This window comes from Rhincodon typus, chromosome 40 (genome assembly GCF_021869965.1).
Source record: "Rhincodon typus isolate 14 chromosome 40, sRhiTyp1.1, whole genome shotgun sequence".
Taxonomy (NCBI): Eukaryota; Metazoa; Chordata; class Chondrichthyes; order Orectolobiformes; family Rhincodontidae; genus Rhincodon; species Rhincodon typus.
Window position 1 is genome coordinate 16,676,756 of NC_063371.1, and position 16,795 is coordinate 16,693,550.

At 42.2% G+C, this 16,795-nt stretch overlaps 1 pseudogene; it reads left to right on the forward strand.

Annotated features, from left to right (window-relative positions):
• The window catches only part of LOC109921461, a 41,056-nt pseudogene extending 26,969 nt beyond the window's left edge, over positions 1 to 14,087 (forward strand).
• The last annotated feature ends 2,708 nt before the right edge of the window (positions 14,088 to 16,795 follow it).

Here is a 16,795-nt window from a genome sequence, read left to right on the forward strand (position 1 = left end):
ACTAATGTTACATCTCAAGTTTTGTCAAATGCAATGGAGTAATATTTGGAAGGGAACGGCTATTTTGATGGTCCTGGGACGGACCATTACACTGGGGGCGTTGGCGGGTATGATGGAAGAGTGATGTTCGACATGGAGAATGGAGAATGGGATCAGAGTAAGTTACTTTTTTGAGGACAGGCGATTGTTGATGAGGATGCCGAATGGACAATGGCTTTCAATGGTTCAGGTTGGGCGATAGAAAGATAATGGACATGGAGACTGGCCAATGGGATGGAAGTGACGTTATGGGGGAGGGGAGAGTGTTTATGTACATTGCGACTGACGAAGGGAATGATAAAATTGAGCGGTGAGGTTGACAGTGATGACTGACATGGAGACAGACCAAACCAATAATTGTACTGATAGAGGGGCAGATGCACTGTGAAGCATTAAGTCAGTTTCAGAATTTCCAGCTCAAGGGTTTCAACTACCTCCCTTTCATTAATCCTTTTATACAATTATGTACCAACAGGATGATCTCATGGCTCTTCTCTCCAGCCTGGCGACAAAGCCTGAACCATCCACATCTACCATCACCTGATCCACCTGGAAGACATTGACCTTACTATGAACAACTTCTCCTTTAATTCCTCTGACTCTGTTCCGGTTAAAAATATTGGCAGCGCATACCCACAAAAGCCCCAGTTATGCCTGTCTCTTTGTGGGACATTACTTGCTCCCATCTCACTCTGGGCCCTACCCACAAATCTTTCTTGTTTCTTTTTGACTCTGATGTGTTTCCAGTTTTCATTCTGCTCTCACATTCACCTGGTCCACCTCTGATCCCTCCCTTCCAGTACGCGACATCTCTGTTTCTAATTCTGGGGTAGGTTGCTACCAAAACTGAATAAAAACACACCGTCTATCACAGTTCCCCCAGACTATACATCCTCACAACCTGCTTCTTCCAATTACTCCATTCCATTCTCCTGGTTTCATGTTTCCGGCTCATCTGTTCTAATTGTGCCACCTTCCAAAGGGGTATATCATGAATGTCCATCTTGCTTCTCAACCGAGGATTTCCCACTATCATGGACGAAACAGCGTTTAGCTGTGTCTGAACTCAAACCTTTCCTTCCCTGTCACAACAACAAAATGGTCCGTCTGGTCCTCACTTTTCAATCTATCAGCCTCAACAGTGAGTGTACCATAAGTTGTCATTTCTGTCACCTCCACTGTGATGCCTGCCCTGAAAAGACACTGAACTGCCTGTTGCCTGCCACTTTAAGGCACGACCCTGCTCCCTGGCCAACATCTCTGTCTCTGGCTTGCTACAGTGTTCCAGCGAAGCCCAACGCAAGCTGGAAGAACAACACCTCATTTTCCGTTTGGGGACCTACAGCCCTCTGGAGTCAATATTGAGTTCAATAATTTTAGGGCTTAAACTCTCCCATGTCCCAGCCCCCCTACCGCACACACCAGGCATTGTTACCACATAGCCTGCCACTACACACCCTCTGTTGTTAATCACTAACAGTCCCCATCAGCAACTATTCACCCTCGCAGCCTGATAGTTCGCAACTCCTTTGTCTGTCCAACTCTCTTTGTCTCCCTTTCGGCCCTATCCTATCGTTTACTCCCTACCCCAACAACCTCCCTATTTTCTGAATATAAACTGACGTTTTCCCAGCCACCATCATTTCTGAGGAAGAGTCACCGGACCCGAAACGTTAACTCTGTTTTTTACTTCACAGATGCTGCCAGACCTGCTGAGCTTATCCAGCAATTTTGTTTTTGCTCCACTTGAAAGTTCATTGTTCAGTAAACATAGCTTGACTTTGTTTCGTGTTGACAAAAACCTGCATTCATTTGATGATATTGCTTTGTTACTGTCTTTTCCTTGACCTGTTTATATAAACATTCAACTTCTCTTCCACAGACTTCCATTTCTGCACATTTTCTCACACACGAATTGTTTTAATTTACCTTGACTGTTTTGAAGACTGTCAAACTGCACTGCTGCTACAACAGCAGTTTCCCCCTGATATTATGTCTCTCTCGTTCTCTGTCTCTGCCCCTCTCTGTCTCCATCTCTGTCTCTCATTCTCCATCCCCTCTCTTTCTCTTACACAACGAGATGAGTAGAAATGTCTAAATCACAGTAGGATTCAGATGAGTATAAATGTCTTTACCCACAAAGTGGGGAGCTTGTGAAATTCACTGCCACACGCAGTGGCTGAGGTCAATTCTTGCAATGTTTTGAAGACAAGGTGAAATACAGCTGTAAAGGTATGCAGGAGAATGTTGGATGTAGCATTTGGATGATTCGCCAGGATCATATTGAATGTCAGAGCAGGCTCAAAGGTCTGAATGGTCTACTCGTGTTCCTATTTTCAATGCATTTTTATGGCAAACCAGTACCCCAGTTGTGAATTGAGTAAATCAATCTTCAGTTGAGTTAATCGGATATTCTTTCTCTCGTTGCTTGTTATATTGTTACCTGTATATTGTCTGTTCAGTCTCATCATTGTAAGAGTCAAACATAATTATGGCCCTCATTACATTTTCTCAACAGGAACATAATTCAGTGAACAATGGAATTATTCAAGTGAAGCTGGGTACAGGTGATTACATATTATCATATTATCATCGTCCTGTCTTGGTGAAAAGGTTTCTCCTGATCTCAGTCTCAAATGACCGACTATGTACCCTCAGCCTGTGACCCCTGGTCTGGACTCCTTGCTCATCAGGAATATCCTTCTTGCATGAACCCTGTCTAGCTCTGTCAGAATTGTATCAGTTTCTACAAGATAATCCCCTCATTCGTATAAAGTCCAGTGAATACAATCCAAACTACATTCTTCATTCATCAGTCCTGCCATCTCAGGGATCACGCTGTAGCACTTTGTTGAGCTCTGTCAATAGTCACAAATCCTTCCTCAAACAAGGACATCAAACTGTGCAACATCGTATAATTCCAGCAAGAATTCCGTGTTCCCGTACTTAAATTCTATCACAATGAAGGCCAACATTCCATGAGCATTTTTCATTGCCTCCCCCCCCCCCGCCCCCCCCCCCCGCCCCAGCAATGCCGACTTTCTAGTGTATGATTGACAGCCAGATTTCGTTCCATCTCCTTCCTTTCCCAATCTATTGTCACTCAGATAATTGTCTGCCTTTCTGTTTTTGCTTCAAAAGTGGATAATCTCAAATTGATCCACATTACACTTAATCTGTTGTGATAGTTTTTTTCTCATCACTGAATTTGTCCAAATTACACTGAAACATCTATACAATCTCCTTCCAACTTACCCTTCCATCCAGCTTCATGTTGTCTGCAAACTAGAGAATACATTGAGTTTTTCTCCTCTGCATCATAAAGATTTATTGAGAATAGCTGGGATTCTAGCACTGATCCCAGCATTACTCCACTACCCCTGGCTACCACTCTGAAACTGTCCCGTTTATTCCTAGTTTTCGTTTCGTGTCTTTCAGTCCATTGTCTATCCATGCCAGAGCATGACAACGGTTTTAATTTTACATCCCAGTCTCTTCTTTGGGACCTTATCGAAGACCTTCTGAAAGTCCACAGCAAGAAATGGCTTCCTGTTATTAACTCTGCTAGTTTCATTCTCAGAAAAAAAAAATTAGTAGATTTCTAAGCACGATTTCCCTTTTGTAAATGTATGCTCACTCTGTCTGATGCTTCACATTTTCGTAAATTTTCTGCTCTTAAAATTCTTATTATGGAATCTAGCCTTTTCCCTGACGACCGAAATCATAATAACAGGTGCATTATTCACTGTTTTCTCCCTTCACCCTTTTTGTAAAAGAAAAGCCGTTTCATGAGCTACTCCTCCTCCATTCTGTGATAAAAACAATGCATCCAGTATTTCTAGGCCGTATGTACACTTAAGGGGATCTAGATTATCGGGCCATGGTGATTTATTGGCCTTTAATTCTTTTAATTTCCCCATTAGCATTTCCACACAACTTTTGATCTCCTTCATTTCATGCCATGCGACTTATTTTTCCCAACATTTCTGGAATCCTCTTTTATGAAACGAGAATCAAAGTTTGTATTGCATTACACTGGCATCTCTTTGCTCCTATTATACCTCCCTTATTTCTGATAATAATCGAATAACATCAGTCTTCGCAAATCATTTTATCTTTACATACATGTAAAAAAATAAAATCAGTTTGCATGTTCCCACAACTTATGCTTGTTCTCAGTTGATAGCCAACTTAATCAATTCACTTGTCCTCGTTTGCGCTAATCTAAGCTGCTGTTAGTGATCAGAACTGCAACTTTCTGGGCAAAGAGTATGTCCCTTCCTTGAATCTAAAACAAATCATTTCCCTTCTTCGCCACGGTCAAGCCGCATTTCCTGTTTTATTTTTGTGTCAAACAAGAATGAACAATTCTTGAAGTTCCTCCATGTAATCTTTAAATGTTTGCCATTGCCTGTCCATTATCATGCTGTTGAGTAATATTCTCTAATTTATCATAGGCAGTTCAAAGCTCACACCATTGTAGTTTCCTCTATTTCGATTCACGGTTCTGGTCTCAAGACCAACCATACCACTCTCAACTTTAATGAGGAATTTTATGATACAGTCACAGAGCCATAGATGTGTACAACATTTAAACAGATCCTTCTATCCAACTCATCCATGCCTGCCAGATATCTCACATTAATCTAGTTATTTTCGCCAGCATTTGGCCCATATCCCTCTAAAGCCTTCATATTCCTGTATGCAACGAGATGCCTTTCAAGCGCTGTGATTTTACCTGCCTCGACCACTTCCTCTGACACCTCATTCCACTCATGCACCACCCTCTGCATGATAACGTTGCCTCTTTATGTCATTTTTATATATTTCTCCTCTTACCTTAAACCTACTTAGTTTTGGACTCCTCTACACTGAGAGAGACCTTGACTATTCATCCTATCCATGCCCCACATGATTTCATAAACTTCTGTAAATTGACCCGCAAACCTGCGAGGCACCAGGGAAACCAGTAGCCTCTCCCTGTACCTCAAACTCGCCAACCCTGGCAGTAGCCTTGTAAATCATCTCTGTACCATTTCAAGTTTCGTATTTTTCCTGAATCAGGGAGACCAGAATTAAAAGCAGTCATCCTAAAGTGGCCTAACCAATGTCCTGTACTTCCCTCCTCCTACACTCAAACCAGCGACCAATGAAGGGAAGCTTACCAAACACATTCTACACTATCCTGCCTACTTGAAACTTCCCAGGCCCTAATCATTATGTCCTGCCCTGATTTAGCCTGCCAAAGTCAGCACATGACATTTATCTAAATTAATGGCTATTTGCCATTAAATCTATTTGCCACTCCTACCATTTGCCCCTCTGATTTAAGTACTGTTGTACTCTAAGGTAACCCCTTCTTCCCATTATGGTATCTCTTCCACAAGGGGCCTTGAACAGTTAGAATGCAAATTATTCCTGTCATTAAATAATACCAAGCCTATGTTGACAGGCTCACATTGGTTCTTCAATGTATTGATGCAGAAAACCATTCAGTGCACAGTCCAGGAAATCATTCACCATGCTCTTGCTACTGATTTTATTTGCCCGATTTAAATGCAGATTGAAGTCATCTATAACTACAGTTGTACCTTTATTGCTTGTTTTAATTTCCTGTTTAATGCCTTCCATAACATTCACACTGCAGATTGAGAATCTATACACAACCCCTGGGTGTTATTACCTGCCTTTAACAATTGTAAACTCTACCTGTAGAGATGCTAATTCAATGAATTTAACATTCTTTCTTGCTTCACCGCTAATGTCTTCCTAAGCAGAAGTGCTACTCATCTCGTTTTCCTCTTTATCTATCCTTCCCAAAAATATGAATACCGCGAAATCGTTCCCATCCCTGTTCACTCTGCAGTCAAGACTCCGTAATCCCAGCTATGTTCTGTTCATTTATGTGTACCTGCATGTCTCATTCATCAGGTTAATTGCTAATGTTCTGTGCATTAAGACACAAGGCTTCAAGTCTTCATAACATTTCTTACTCCTGTTCATATGTTTTACTACTGTGGCTGGAATTCTTTGCTGAACAATTTCCTGACATCCCATTCTGCCTATTGGTTTTCCCTTTGTTGTCCTCTCATTTCCCTCTCTGCACAGGTTCCCACTGCCGCACCCCTGCCATTTTCGTTTAAAACTACTCCAATTGCTCTCGCAAATATTCCAGGCTAGTACGTCAATCCCAGTCCTGCCGAAGTACAATAAGTCCATGTTGTACTGGTCCCACCTCACCCAGAGTAGATCCGAATTTCCCAGGAACCTGAAACGCTACACCTCACACAATTTTTCAAGCCATATATTTATCTGATATGTCCGTTTTAACTCCCTCGGTTCTGATTTTGTTGCCTCAATCTCTGAGACATAATTCATCCCGACATTATCATTACCATGAATCAAGGCATTGTAACACTTTTCTTCTGCCAGACACTCCAATAGCTGCAAGAAGAGGGTGGTAAATCAATTCTGTCTGATGAATTGTGGAATAATTCATTCTGCTAACAATTAACAACTTTGCTCTGCAAGAAGATTTCTTTCCGGTGCTCTGATTACACCTGTTCCTCTTGCCATCATTTATACCGTGTGATGGCGCTGTGCCTTTAACAGACGTGTTCTTTACTATTCCTCTTGCAGAGGAGAGTTGTTATGTGCTGCAGAAATGTCTCCTTTGGACAGGAATTTGGTACACAGCTTTGAGTTCTCTCTGTGTATTTCCTTTCTGAATTAAGGGAAAAGAAAAATGAGTGGGTGTGGTGAGACTCCCAGGCAGAGGAGTTTGGGTTTCCTCTGATGGTTGTTGCTGGCGGGTGGAGCTGAAGGTTTGAGTTCTTAGCTAGCTCAGTGAAATCTTAGACGGAGGTGCTTCAACGTAAAAAACAAAAGGGACAGAGTGATTTAGTTGGTGTTTCTTTCTATTGGAGTCAAGAGAAACAGCAAATGAGAAAAATGACTGCGTTGATAAATTTCCTTTTCTAACGGGAGATTATGGGACTCTGCCTGAAGTGAAAAAGTTGATAATTGGTGGTTACGTTATACATTATCCTGTTCAGTATTTCAGTTGAGCAAATTTACAGCAACTCTTATTTTCTCTGCAATTAAATGTATCGACAAAAATGCATTGCATTTTTGATGAAAGATTAGTGATGGGTTAATCGAATCATATCTGGAATATTGTGCCTTACACTTGCCATTTTTAAAAATATGGAAAATTTAAGGTCCAGGCTATCTCCATAATATACCTTGGCGGTGTCTGGTCAAGCCTGTAGCATCAGCTGACCCAACTCCTCTTGCTCCACAATAGGATCACGAGGAATAGACGTAGTACTAGGCCATTTCGATACTTGAGCCTGCTCTGCCATTCAATAGGATCAGGGCAGACCGCAAACTCCTCACAAAGACTTTCCTTCCTTTTCCTCGTAGTTCTTGATTTCCTGACTTATCTCAAATCTAACTATATCAGACTTGAATATTCATAAGGACTCTGCCCCAGCCCAGCTCTCACCAATGTTTCATCCTTATATTGCTCAGTTTAAATTCAATACTTCTGCCAATGATGGAAAACATTCCATGTGCCGTCCTCACAACTTTATCTATCTGTACTGCTACCTTTCAGGAGCCGTGCACTTGTAGACCAAGATATCTCATTTCATCATCCTCTGTCAGTACATTCCTGTTTATTGTTTATTCCCTTTCGCTCTTTGGCCTCTGCAAGTGCATTACCTCCGCTGTCAGAGTTGAACTTCTTCTGACGCAATTTTTGCACCCTCCACCAAACTATCTCTCTCTCTATACTACCCATTACATAGTCTATTTTTGTGTCACCTGCAAATTTTCCAATTTTTCCTACATGTTCGCGTTCAAGTCGTTAATGTATGAAACATACGGAAGTGCCCCAACAGTGAGCCCTGTGGAACTACACTTTGAACAGCTTTCCATTCGCAAGTGCAGCCATTGACCATTACCTTTGTTTTTGTTCTTAAGTTAACTTTACATCCAAGTTGAAACATTACCCTGAATCGCATGGGCTTTTACATTTTAAAAGGGGACAGGCAAGCAATATTTGTCCAAACAACGACGCCCGGATTCTGTGATTGATTTTTGAGAAATATTCTTCCCCTAGTTTAGAACTTTTATTTCTAGCCTATTCTTATCTTTTTCTATAATTATTCTAAATCTCACTGAGAAATTATCACTATTTTTAAAATGCACAACTGCTGATTTCATCTGCTCAGGCTCCAAGTATTTGATCCAGTCATGACTCCTGGATTCTTCAGCTTCCAAAGGACATGCTAAAAATGCTAAAAAAAAAGTCGCAGAAGTACATTTTAAGAGATTTGTTTACTCTCTGTACTACACAGTAAAGCTATACGAATTAATATTTGCAAAGTTCAAATCCCTCGCTGTTATAGCCCTATTATTCCTGCGCTATTCTGAAACTTTTGACCAATTCAATTCTCTATCTCTCTCTGACTGTTTGGAGGCATACCGAACACAACAATAGCGTGTTTGCCCTTTTTGTGATATGAATTTTATCTTTATGGTCTCAGTTGATGATTCTTCAAGATCACATTTCTCTGCACCAGATTAAATGATTAATACTGGTATCACCCTCTGTTTCTTTTTAGCGCACCTCTACCTCCCCTGTCTACCGCTATAACCAGGAACTTTGACGATTACGATAAATATGAGCAGGCAAAAACAGTACTGGGACAACCTTGGTGGAATATGACTGAAATATATTCCATTGGAAAGGAAGATTCAAAGAGGAGGATAAACCGATCATGGCTAATCATGGAAGTTAAGGCGAGGATAAAGTTGAAAAAAAAAATCCTATAAGAAGGGAGAAATATAGTGACAGCCCCGAAAAACTGGACAATTTCATATGTCTGCAAAGGACAGCCACAAAGTTAATAAAGAGAGACAAAGTAAACTGAGTGCAAACGAGCTATGACTATAAAAACGGACAAAGAAAACACTTCTTTAAATACAGAAAAAGGAAGAAAAAGTCAAAGTGAACAGTGGAAACTGACTCTTTGGAAATAGTCATGTGTAACAAGGATATGGACGAGTAAGACAGAAAGTTTGCACGAATCTTCACAGTGGAAGAAACTTCAGATTTTCCATTATTTAGAAAAGAATTTGGGAAAGGAATTAATTACCATCACCCTTCCAAAAGAAAAAAAATATCAGATAAAGTGATGGCGCAAAAGGCAAATACTTTCCTTGGCCCTATTTGATTTTGTCGCAGGTCCCTGAAAGAACAGACGTTGTTACATGGATAATGGGTGCACTGGCTGTAACAGTCCAACTAGTCGCTGGGGACCAGAGAAGTAACTGATGATTAGAAAACTGCTAGGGTAAAAGTCCTATCGAAAAAAAAAAGAGAGGGGAAAATAAATAGGAAAAGCTATTCCGATTGGCCTCGCATCTAATATCAGGGAAACATTTTGGAGAGAATATGACAGAAGTAATTGCAGTGCATTTGGGAAATTGTAATCAAATCAGGGAGAAGTTGGCTCAGTCACCATGACTGATCAGCGAGTCAGAAAGAATCTTGTGTCAAAGAATGGTAAAGACCAAATTTTAATATGACCGTAAAATGTCCTTCCTTCCCTCCTCCTGTAACAAAAAAAAAGCAGTGTGTCCAATCAGTAACTGGACCCTTCTGATGCCTCAGCTAAATGTCAAGACATTAATTGTAAATAACGAAAAAGGTTTTCACCAATGTTAATTTTATGCTCTGTAAATAATAGCAGTATAACTTGGGAACAAAACAGAAGTTGCTCGAAAAGCAGAACAGTCTGGCAGCATCTGTGAAGAAAAAATCAGAGTTAATCTGAGGAAAGTTCACTGGACCCGAAACGCTATCACTGATTTCTTTATTCACAGATGCGGCCAGGCCTGCTGCGGTTTACCTGCAACTTCTGTTTGTGTTCCTGATTTATTGCATCCAAAGTCTTTTGGTTTTTATACAGTATATACCATGCATGTACATAAAGATTTCCTTCTTTGAATAAACTGTATTTTTTGCAATAAATAGAAAAATAAACAAAAATAAAAGAGGATGGAGAGATTGAGGCAGACTGTTCAGACGTTTTTATTTAGCCATGAGGCTACATTGTCTGTTTGTAAAGATTACGTTGTAATTTAAGTAACGAGATCGCGCTGCTAGTTGGTATAAGTGCAGGCTTAGGTGAATACTGAGTTTAATGAGCAAGGCAAGCAAAGTTAGATTATTTTATCTTTCATAGTGTACATGAGGAGATGGCAATTAGGGCAATGCTATGTTCCTCCTGCCAGATGTGCGAGATCCGGGAGCATTCTAATGCCTCTGACGATTATGTCTGTAGGAGGTGTGACCAACTGCGCTCCTCACACACCTTGGATAACGAGGGAGGTTACAAATTTAGTCAACAGGGAGAAAGAAGCAAATGTAAGGTTTCGGATGCTAAAATCAGAGAAGACACGGGAGAAATATAAAGAAAGCAGGAAAGAACTCAAACGGAGAATTAGGAGTGCAAGAAGGGGCCACGAAACGACCTTCGCAGTTCGAGTTAATCAGAACCCTAAAGCATTCCATAGATACATTAAAAACAGCAGCATAACTAGGGAGAAGGTTGGACCACTCAATGATTAAAGAGGAAACTTATGCTTACAGGCAGAGGATCCTAAATGAGTACTTTGCGTCCTTAAGCACTCTGGAGAAGGATATCGAGGGTAGTGTGATTAGTGTGGAACATGCTGATATTCTGCGGCATTTTGAGATCAAGAAAGTAACGGTTTTGGTAGTTTGAAGAGAGTTAAAATGAATAAGTCCCCTGGGCCTGATCGTATCTACCCCAGGTTTTAAGGAGGTAAGATTGCTTTGGCCTTGGCCAATACTTCCTTGTCCTCATTTGCCAGCGAGAAGATCCCAGAGGACTGACGCATAGATAATATTGTTCCAGTCTTCAAGAAGGGAAATGGGATCAATATAATACAGTATAAATCAGTGAGTCTCACATTGGTGGTGGGGGAGCTAATAGAGCGCGATAGGGTTTAAGCGCATTTGGGGGGGGACAAAAAGCATGACCGAATTTGAGACAGTCAGCATGATTGTGGTTAGTGCATGCCATGTTTTACTATCATGATTGAATTTTTCAAGTGGCACGCGTGATTGATGAGGGTAACGCAGTGAATGTTATCTGCACTTATTTTAATGAGGCTTTTTGCAAAGTCCCTCATGATCGGCTCATCCAAAAGACTAAGACACATGGGATCAGTGGTGACATAGCTGCTTGGATTGAGAATTGGCTTGCACAGAGAAGTGAGACTGCAGTGGTGGAGTGTAGTGTTTAGTCGCATTCCACAGGAATCCGCATTGAGAACTCTGCCGTTTGTGACATAGATTATATGACTTGGATGAACATGTATATGCATGGGTTAGTAACTTTGGAGATGATACAATGATCATGCGAGTTATGGATAGTTTAGAAGGATGTCAAAGGATGCAGCAGGATATAGATCAGTTGCAGATATTTTCGGAGAAATGGCAGATGAAGTTCAAACCGGATAAATGTGAGCTGCTGCACTTTGAGAAATCAAATGTTCAGGAAAAGTATATAGTTGATGGCAGGAACCTGAACAGCAATCACACGAATACCAAATCTCAAAGTGTGTTGGAGAGGACAGGAGCACAACCATTTATACTAACTGCTTGGCAAGTGGGCTCTGATTGGCATGGGTGCAAATAAATACAACAGGAAGGATGGCTAACCACAATAATTTGTTTCAATTCAAATCGGGCTCAGCCAGCAGTCATTGCGCGGAGCGTTGTTTCACGGAGCTTTTACCCTCATTGATATGAATAATGGGGGCAATCAAAGCTCCTTTTCCCCAATTTTGTCACCAGTATTGACACGTTTGAACACATGAGGACTAGCGTAGAATGAATCTTCGCTTTGTTTGTCTCACATTGTCGTCAGTTATGGCCTGCCATGTTGGAGTCGTCACTTGGCACCTTCACCTAGAATTAATGCCACATTGGGGAGGCGACGGTGGAAAGAAACTGCTATCCTTACCTGGTCTGGCCTACATGTGATTCCAGACGCCCAGCAATGTTGTTGACTCTTAACTGCCCTCTGGGTAATTAGGGATGGGCAACAAATGCAGCCTAGCCAGCGATGCCCTCATTCCATGAATGAATAAAGGAAAAAAAACAAAATCAGACAGTGGGCACAGGTTGTTCGAACGTCATGAAGAGCTTTTTTTTAATCTTGTTATTGTTTGTCACGCAAGAAGTGTAGCAGCCAACTGATTCCCATTTTGGGTATTCGGGCTGGGCCATGTTTTTATTTCTCAGTCCCCTAATTGCCCCTTGAGAATGTTGAGGTGAGCCTCAATCTTGAACCGCTGCAGTCCGTGCGGTGTAGGGACACCTACACAGCGCCGTGAGGATGGAGTTCCAGGATTTTGACCCAGTGACACTGAAGGAATGGGTGGCATATTTCCATTTCAGGATAATGAGTGGCTCGGATGGTAACTTGCAGGAGATGGTGTTCCCATGCATCTGCAGCCCCTGTCCTTCAAATGGAAGTGTTCGTCGGTTATGAAGTTGCTATTTTAGAGACTTAGTGAGTTGCTGCAGTGTATGTTATCGATGATACACATTGCTGCTACTGAGCGTGCGTGGTGGAGTGAGTGGATGCTTGTTGATATCGTGCCAACCAAGCGGGGCTGCTCTGTCCTGGATGCTGTCAAGCTTATTGAGTGTTGTTGGCGCTGCCCACATCCAGGGCAAGCGAACAGTATTCTTTCGCACACCTGACTTGCGCCTTATTGATGGTGGACAGGCTTTGGGGAGTCACGAGATGAGGCGCTGCTAGATTCCCAGCCTATGAACTGCTCTTGTGCCCATTGTATTTATATGTGCTTGTCGAGTTCAGTTTCTTTTCAATGCTGCTATCGATCCCATGAGTAGAGTGTATTGGTGATCAAAAGAAACTATCCAACAGACCATCATTAATGTATGAATTGCTAATTGTGTCATTAGGATGGACAATACGACCACAATCTTTCCAAAAATAAAGAAATTGAGTCCATGTTTCATCAATAAACAAGTTGCAAATTTATATTTTTAATCAACAATCATACCTTTTACCATCTGGCAGAATAGATTATTGATTACGAACATGCAATTTACACATGCCCAGTTTAAATCCCAACATACACACACACACAAGTCGAAAGGCTGAGCCAGGGCTCGGCCAAAATATCATGGACGGCAAACAAGGATAAAGGAGTAAAGTCTGTGGCTTGAGTCGGAGTGGAATGGGGGGATTAGGTACCTTTTGGACAGTCCTCCTGGCTTTAAGAGATGCTGTCACTTTGTTGGCGACCCTGGAAGAGCGTCACATCACCGGCCAGCCAGTTGGACCTAAGTCTTGGCTTCAGATAGACGTTCTTCCTCGCCAAACCTTCGAGAGCTCCACTTGGAGATAACGCAACTTAAAGAACAAAAGTGTTTGCGAAACCTGTCTCCATTTTCATGTTGCAACAACGTCACGACAAAAACAGTAAGTGCACGGTTTCTGTTTCCAAGAAATAGCAAACTCAGCTTCTCCGAGAGTGGCATGAACTTGTGTAGCCAAAGTACACACGGTTATGACCCTTCTAGATGCAAAAAAGAAAAAGTTTTAGAACATATCTCGAGAACACCCAATCCAGACCATATTGTGGAAATCGATCATTCTCCGTTTTCCTGCCTCCAAATGCAATAACTGTGATCGTGACAGTGATAATCCCTAGGATATTAACAAGTGTTGATATTGATTTGAAATGTGGTTGATGGTCATATGCCTGACGATATTAATCCTCTCTCTGCTCTGTTACAGCGATTGCTTGACACTGCTGCAGGTCCGAGCTGTCCTGAGAAGTTGGGGCTACAGACGATGTGCGATGACAGTGTCATTGTCAACAAAGTATGTGGCGTGGTGTTGCAGCGGGCCGCTCAGCTCTGTCGTGCAGGATGGGCCCCCATTTTGGACAAGATCTGGGAGAAGTGAAATCGGGAACGCCTCTGGGCCACTGTGGGAATGGACAGAACCCTTTCTGAACTGCACCCACAGTAAGTTCACTCTGTGAAGTTCGGCATTTTTAGGTAGTAGACAACCAAGTGTTTCTGGCGTAAGTTGATAGCGGAGCTCGTGTTGCTTGTAATACAGGGTCCCAGCTTGTAGGGACAAGGGTTCAAATCCCATACCACCAGCAGCAGGGCGAAATTTGGCACAGGTTCACGACACAGAATGCAGGGAATCTGCAACAAAACCAAAACTTGTTCAAGAAACTCAGATCTGTGGAGAGCGAGACAGCAGAGTCGACATTTTGGCTCTGCGTCGCTTCTAGTTTATAATAAACTGCTGCTATGCCCTGTTAACAAAGCCGAGGCTGTTTATCCTATATTTACTGCCCTGTAATAGTGTTATTGAGTAATACAACACGGTCACAGGCCCTTTGACCAAACTCGACCATTCTCACTTGATTTTCTAAACAAAACGACTTTTCATTTGCCTGCGTTTGGCACATTTCCCTCTAAACCTTTCATGTTCATACCATTCGGATGCCTTTTAAATGCTGTAATTGTACCAGCCTCTACCACCTCCTCTTGCAAATCATTCCATACACGCAGCACGCTCTGCATGTAAAAGATGCCCCTCAGTTTCATCATTAATCTTTCCCCTCTCTGCTTGAGCCCATGCCCTCTACTTTTGAACTCTCCTACACTAAGGAATAAACTTTGGATACTCATCTTATCTCTGCTTCGCATGATTTTATAAAGCTCTGTATATTCACACCTCAGCTCCTATGCTCCCGGGTATAAATCCCAACCGATTCAGTTTCTCCTTATAATTCAAACCCTCCAATTCCAGAAACGTTCTTGTAAATCTTTCCACTGTTTCCAATTCATTGACATCCTTCCTACAGCAGGGTGACTATATTGTATGCAGTACTCCAAATGCGTCCTCACCAATTCCCTGTTCAGCCGCAACATGATATCCCAATTCCTATACACAGTGCTCTGATCTATGAAGGCAAGTCTAACAAAGCCTTCTTCACAACCCTGTCTGCTTGTGACACAAATTTCTGCAGCCGTGTACTGCAGCCATAGGTCTCTCTGTTGGACAGCACTCCCCAGGACCCTGCCGTTAACTGTGAAAGCACTGACCTGGTTTGTCTTTCCACAATGCAAAACGTCGCATTTATCTGCATTAAACTTCATCTGCCAGTCCTTGGCCCATAATACGGCCAGCCCCCTCTGCTCATGAACCATTGTGCCAATGGTTCCTAGGTGTTAAAATGAAGGGCGTCTATTTGATCAATATTTTCCAAATCGTTTGAGAGTATAAACTGTGAGAAACACGTCCTGCATACCCTCCAAAACGGTCGAAAACTGAAGTGAAAACTGAGAGGAGCGGGTGTAAGTCTTTACAAAGGGAGATTTGTGAACAAGATTATAAAACTGGTTCGGGGTCGAAGATCTGAATTGAGGAACTGACAGGAGCCTTGCAATATGAGTGGTGTTTGTAAACTTTACGATTTAATTGATTTGTTCCGACTCTGTTATTGAAGATATTCCAGTTTCTCTTTAATTTCCGGGAAGATAAGATGTGTATTTTTGCTGTGCACCCGTATGCTTTAAAGAAGGGATTGGGATGGAGCAGGCGCTAAATGAGAATCTCTCACAGGTCATGTTTGAAGCCTGTTTCAGACCTTTCTATATCCGCCGCTACTCCTTGACACACAGTTGCCAGCAGAGCTGTGGGCAATGCCCCTCCATCCAGAACCAAAGCAGAGTAGTACCGATTCAGACAGGCCTAGGGAATACACATGATGTCGTAGCATTCTGGGAAGCACCAAGGACCAGAGGGCACTTTGTGTGCATGTACCTTGCCTCTTAAGGTAGCGGAACAGGGGGATATATTTGTTAGAAGCATCATGAGATACTTGCCTGTATTAATCAAGGGTTAGAGTCTAAAAGCAGGGAGGTTTGGCTGGGAACTATGTATTGGTTAGGCCACACAGCTAAAGTGTTGTGTGCAGTTCTGGAACGCACATTATAGGAAGGATGTGATAGTACTGGGAGAGATAGCAGAGGGAGAATTCCTCAGGGCATGGAGATGGAGAGTCAGGCAATGGAGAGTTTCATTGTTGAAGATGGATTGGGATAGAATGGGGGTCGTTTTCCTCAGAGCAGGGGAGATTGAAATGTGGGACAGGATTGAGATGGATTAAATGATGAGAGGTATCGATACGGAAGACAGGAAGGATATTTTCCGCTTAGTGGAGGGATCAATGACTGGTGGGTGTGGGGGCAGGGGCTGTTATAGATTCAAGGGAAGAGGCAGGAGCTTTAGAAGTAGACATGTGGAGATTTTTTTTTTAATTTACTCATAGGCTGGTGGCGAATCTGGAATTCACTGCCTGTAAGTGTGGGAGAGACAGAAACCCTCATCATTTAGAAAAAGGATTTAGATGGCATCACCATGACAAGGCTATGGGACAAGTACTGGGAGATGTGAGCTTTTTCGTTTTGACTGGCGCAGGATTGATGGCCTGTAGGGTTTTCTTCCAGAGCTGTTGAACTGTATGATACTCTTCGCCTCCTGAGGTAATGTCAGCCATTTGATCAGACCATGTCATTTGTCCCACTAACCAACCCCTTCCTTCCCAACCAACTATTGGCCAGAGGAAGGAATTTCACAGACACAATTGC